Genomic DNA, 6,121 nt, shown 5'->3' with positions numbered 1-6,121 from the left:
TGAAAACACAGATGTACCTTCTCGTCTCGCGGAGCCGCAGAACCGCATAATCTGCTGTTTGCCTCCATCACGTAATCATGTGGCAAAGAAGAAGGTTATCACTTTATGTGAGCTGAAAAGCATCCATTTAATGTGGTCTTCATAAAAAAAAACTAAAAAAGCAAGAGCGACAAGAAACCCCCCAAAAAAATATGGCAACATTATGAAAGGATTTCTTCTGTTGAAAAGAAATAACACGAGTGTTATTTGGCTCCATGAAAGTGAGACATTCAGGGTCTCTTAACATTAGCTGGAAATAGGCTGGATTGGAACAGCATAAACACGATGAACCAAAACAAAATGCTTTCTGTCATTGCTTTCCCTCATCCCTGTCCAGAGGAGCCCATCATTCAGCTTCAGGAGCAGCTTGATTGTGGAAAACCCTCGATGTGATGTTTACCCCACCTTGACATTCTCAATCTGTAGCAGGAGGGCCTGTATTTACACTTCTCTCCGCCATTCTCACATGCTGGGCTGCGCTCGGATGGAGACAGGATCCCGGGGAATGGAAAAGAAATATAGGAAGAAGGTTTTGGGATGTGGGAATGGGAATGCTGTTGGTTTGTCTACTGGGTGGTGCCTGCTGGGTCAGTGGGGTTCTTGATGATACTTTAGAATAGCTTGTAGCAGGCAGGGGAGCTGTAAGCCTGGGTGGGTGTTAAGACGCACACAGACACAAACAACGACACACACACACACACACACACACACACACACACACACACACACACTGGCTGTCAGAACATTTACGCATAGGGACAGGACACACACACAAATGCATGAGATTGCGCCTCGACAGCCCCCATTTATTGATCTTCTTCAGCATTTAAAATCTGGTCACTCCTGCCACAAAGGCGTTTTTATTTTAGCTGCGCTGGCAAAGCCCGCTCCGAGCTAAGCCAGAATTTTAAATATTTAACTCCTACGGAGCGCCATGAGAAATGACAAGGATGGAGAGGGGAAAAAAAACAACGAACAAATAGGAGAGCAGTTCTGAGCTGTGCAGTGGCTATACGTGTATTTGGTCAGAACAATGTTTTGTGTAAACCACACCAGTACAATCAGCAGTCGCCGTGTCGGCGGGTGTAAGCGCTGTTTTTGGAGCGATAAACTTGCAGCACATATCTCTTCATGAAGTTTTAATCTGGAATTCATAAGCATCCTTTTATTCATCTTCAACATTCAAAGTCACAGAAAAGAAATAAGCATTCCATCTAAATTTAACTCGCGCTGACCTACATGGCCTCACCTTGTTAGCAACGCGGGGCTGAAATGCTAGCAGTCACCGGATTAGTCATTACTGGACTTGGGACAAGCTGCTGTTTTTAGCATTTTGACGTTTTAAAAACCGGATACTCATGTGCAGAGCGGCGACTCAGCGATGTCTAATCCACAGAAGCCCTACGGCACGCAGCCTCACAGCCGTCACCGTCTCTCTCTCTCTCTCTCTCTCTCTCTCTCTCTCTCTCTCTCTCTCTCTCTCTCTCTCTCTCTCTCTCTGTTCTCACTGCACACAAAACAAGGTATTGAAACATTTATTCAGCCGTTCTCTTCCAAGTGTTCAGTTAGTCCCAGATGGTGTTGAGGCAATGATCTGACTTGCCCCCTGTTCACACTACATTTTGAAATAATTTGTCTCGGAAAGGTCAAAGCACATTGCAGCGATTTCGAAAAAAGAAAAAAAAAAACGCACATTGTAGTGAAAGCTGATGTTGCATTAACTTTACTTATTGCGGACAAACCAAACCACCATGGCTTCCTTCCTCACCCAGTCCAACCTGCTGCTGCTGTCCTTGTTTTTTCTCTCTCTCTTGTCCTGTTATGAAAGCCTCGGCCCCGCTCGGTCTTTGGCATTGTCCCGCTTTTCCCCTCTCTCTCTCTCTCTCTCTCTCTCTCTCTCTCTCTCTCTCTCTCTCTCTCTCTCTCTCTCTCTCTCTCTCTCTCTCTCTCTCTGTCTCTGTCTGTCTGTCTCTCGCTCTCTGGCGCTTGTGCTCGCTCTCTTTCTGAACGATGACACTGAGAGACAGCTGTAACGTGAGACGCCTCTCGATCCTGGCAGGGGCTTGGAAAGCCGAGGCAGAAGGGAGGGAGAGGGCCTTTATCTGAGACCCGGGGGCGCTGACCTCCCTTCTCTTTCTCTCCTCCTTTCTCTCCTCGTCTCTATGTCAGCGAGCATATCCTATCCTCCCCCCCAACACTGCACTCTTAAAAAAGTGTAATGTGGAAACACTGTCACACACACACATGCGTGCCATAGCATAAACCTGGTGAATGAAAGTGTGTTGCTGCTGTACACTATTTAGAGCTGCATGTTGCTTTGAAATCTTTGTGTGACTCACATCGATGCGACTCATGCTATGTTGTCAAGGCTTCACAGCATATAGTGAGTGATAATTGAGTGACATATGTTTGTGATCTGAATGAGGACACTGTGTGTGTGTGTGTGTGTGTGTGTGTGTGTGTGTGTGTGTGTGTTTGGATGTAGATGGAAACATCCGCACATCCTCCAGGCTATGGCTGCTAAATCCTCTGTGAGAGCTCCCGTGTGTAATCCAAACATTTAGAGCTAATTTAAGCATACAGGCAGGAGCAGCATCCTTTAGGAAACAACAGATCTCTCTCTCTCTCTCTCTCTCTCTCTCTCTCTCTCTCCCTCCATCCTCCACTGTGTGTGTGTGTGTGTGTGTGTGTGTGTGTGTGTGTGTGTGTGTGTGTATACTATATGTGTTTGTGTGTGCGTGTCTTGTTGTCGCTGGAGGGAAATGAAAGCACTCAATCACTCACCTGTCAGAGTACTTCAGATTCTGACCATAACACACACACACACACACACACACACACACACACACACACACACACAGAGACACATGTGTGCATACACATTTACCCCTGAGCGTTTGACAGGACTGGCCCTTTATTGACTCCCTTGATCAAGGAGACAGCAGATCCATTTAATAGAAGCTGCGCACACACTCACACGCGCACGCACACACACACACACACACACACACACACACACACACACACACACACACACACACACACACACACACATACATACACAGACACAGAAATCAAAGTGGATTCACATCTGCTCTCCACACAGATCCACTGTAGCACTTCCCTCTCACACAGCAGAGCTGGTAGTCATTTAGCATTGCGGCTGTACTGGGTGCTGAATAAAATCTTGAGAGCCAATACTAATAGACGTCATGGTGTTTTTCATGGCGGCGTATGCCAACAGTTTCCTCGTCATTGCAGTTGTCATTACACGGATCCCGCTCCGATTGGCCTCCTCGCACGTCTTGTGTTATTGCGCGGAGGTTTAATCGTGTTGCGATGCGCGGGTCACAGCAGCAGTTCTGTTGGCCTTGGCCCGCTGTGCTCCCCACTCGGACATGTTTTGGTGCTGAGTGTTTTGGAAGGCCAGTTAGCCAAGTGGTTGCTAGGAGGAGAAGTGACAGCTGCGTCGGTCACGGCCACGCCGACCTTCACACGTCGTCTTGATGGATAATCAGGGCTGTAACGATACACCGAAACCTGTTGAGTATCTGCCGGTGATGATCCGGCCACATGCTGCGCCGGCGTCGTCGTTTCCAAATGCGACTGCGGACGGTCACCATGCGAGGCCGGGTCGACCGCACGTCTCAGTGAGAGTTATCTCGAAAAGAAAAGCAAGGGAAGGAAGTAGATTGGCTAATGCTGCAACAGGCTCTCTGCCGTTATGAGAAGAGTTAACAAGGCAACACAAGAACATAACAGAAAGAAAGACACAACCCTGCCTGGTGTTTGATAACGATATATATATATATATATATATATTCTACCTCTCGCAAATGGATCACACTAATGTTCTGAGTTTTCCGCCGGTCTCAGAGCGCTTTACTTTGTGTGTGGGTAACCCGCTCCCTGAGATGGGACTTGCTCCATCAAGTCAAGGAAGAAACCATTTAGTGGAATGACAAACACACGCACACACACACACACACACACACACACATACACACACAGCACCGGGAGGGCCGGGAGGATTTGAATTGCACTTAGACAAACGTTTTCTCACACGAGTTCTTATTCCTCCGCCCGCTCCCTATGCTTCGCCCTGAACATACACTTACTCACATACAAAAGGTAGTTGCCCAGAGATTCCATTTTGTCAGCTTTCAGCCCACAGATCGTGTAACAATAAAAGATGCTGCCCTGCAGTTAAACACTGCCAGTAAATCACAGGGCAAAGAAAGCTGGAGAAGCACTTATTTTTAAGCAGCATGAGAGACCACACTGGGGGAAGGGGGTTGAGAAAGATAGAGTAAGACAGAGAGAGAGAGAAAGAGAGAGAGAGAGAGCTCTCTTTGTGCACTGTGTACTGGCATTGTGTGTGATGAAGAGATGAATCACTGCTATTTAGGGATTGGTTTCCTGCAACTGATTGTGTGACGACTCGGTGGAGGACAGACTGTCAAGACTTGCCTGTTTTTGTTCTGGGGGGGGGGGGGGGGGCTTCAGGAAAATGTCTGCGGCCGAGTCTCACTAGCTCAACTCCCACAGGGCCCCGGTGTACCAGAGATCAACAGAGACGACGGAGACAAACACCTCACCCAGTGTCGCTCTTCTAACAAGGCATCAAATATTAAAAAGCGAGGGATTTTAGGCCAATCTCAATGTGTGTATTTTCAGAGTACACTTGTTTCCCTTGCTCAAACAGCAACAGAGTTTTTTGGGGGGGGGGGGTAAAGGAGGCTCACGTGAAACATGGTGACCGATATTTCTTCTTCTGCGTTTCACTTTTGATCTTCCTCTTCTTCTGCGGCTGTTACAAAAGTGCGACCCTTGTGTTTAACCCTGTGCTGAGAGCCGCTGTGTGGATCCTGTAGTAAAGTCAACATCTGTGTGGCGGAGGCTCGCTTCAGATCAGGGGAAACCAAACACGACCATTTAGACAGACGACATAACAGTTTCTGTTGTATACTGTAAATGTGCGGGGCATGCCTGGAGTGTAAATGCAGGTAATTATTACTTTGCAGAGAGTTCCTATTTTTCTGTTGTTTTTTTTTTTTTTTGCCTCTCCAGTTAATTAGATGGAAATTACGAAGTAATGATGGCTATAATCACAAATTACATTTTTTATTGTTACTCAGAAAGTAATAAGTTCACTAACATGACTTCGGGCAGTAATTCGTTGTATCCGCCTTTGTTTGTTATAGGCAGCAACAAATAGCTTTGTGTAATGTTGATTACTCGTATTCTCCCCAATTATACGAATCCTTAGCTAAATCTTCCTTTTGCTCGCGCGAACAAGAGTTGTGAGGGTTTTCTGTTTCGTCTCATGTGCTAAAGTAAACGTGATATTTTGGATTGTCCGTCAGACAAAACAAGCAATTTGATGATGTCAACTTGCGTTTTAAAACGGCACGTTTTGATGTTTTACACTCCAAATGATTCCTCGAAAAAGAATCTTTCTTAATTGAAAATGAAAACAATTGTTAGCTGCAGCCCTAAAAGATGATAGTGACATGATTTACGAGGACAGTGCGGTTGAAGAAGGCTACAAGCGTTAGGCGGAAGAAAAAGTGTGTGTTTTGTGATATTTTATCCATCTGCCATTGATGTAAAACTGCTAAGATCTTACAGTAAAATGAGGTTAATAGACTAACAGCCTCAGTCTCAGTCAGGCAAATGATGGCAGACAGCACTGGCGTTCTTATCCAGTGTAATTCACCTGCCTCGTGGCTGGCAAATCATTTTCCTTGCTGAGGCCCTATGAGCAGAGATCCTTTAATCATCCACTAATAGGCTTTTATGAAAAAGCTGAAGATGAATTCAGCCTACCTGGCTCTCTGTTATCATTATCACTGCGATGAGTTATCAAAGTATTTGTGTGTGTGTGTGTGTGCGTGTGTGTGTGTGTGTGTGTGTGTGTGTGTGTGTGTGTGTGTGTGTGTGTGTGTGTGTGTGTTTGTCAGTCCGTCTGTGTAAGAGTGTAGATAATGAAGAGAACCATTGCAGTTCGATCACTGCGATGATTATCAACACCGCCAGTCCGGGGGATTTCTGTTCGATGATAAATTGAGCTGTAATGACA

The sequence above is a fragment of the Cebidichthys violaceus genome, unplaced genomic scaffold, assembly GCF_023349555.1.
Source record: "Cebidichthys violaceus isolate CVI_PGR_0920_01 unplaced genomic scaffold, fCebVio1.0.p SCAF_5, whole genome shotgun sequence".
Lineage (NCBI taxonomy): Eukaryota > Metazoa > Chordata > Actinopteri > Perciformes > Stichaeidae > Cebidichthys > Cebidichthys violaceus.
The sequence above is the reverse complement of the archived record's forward strand: the minus strand, read 5'-3'. Positions refer to the sequence as shown.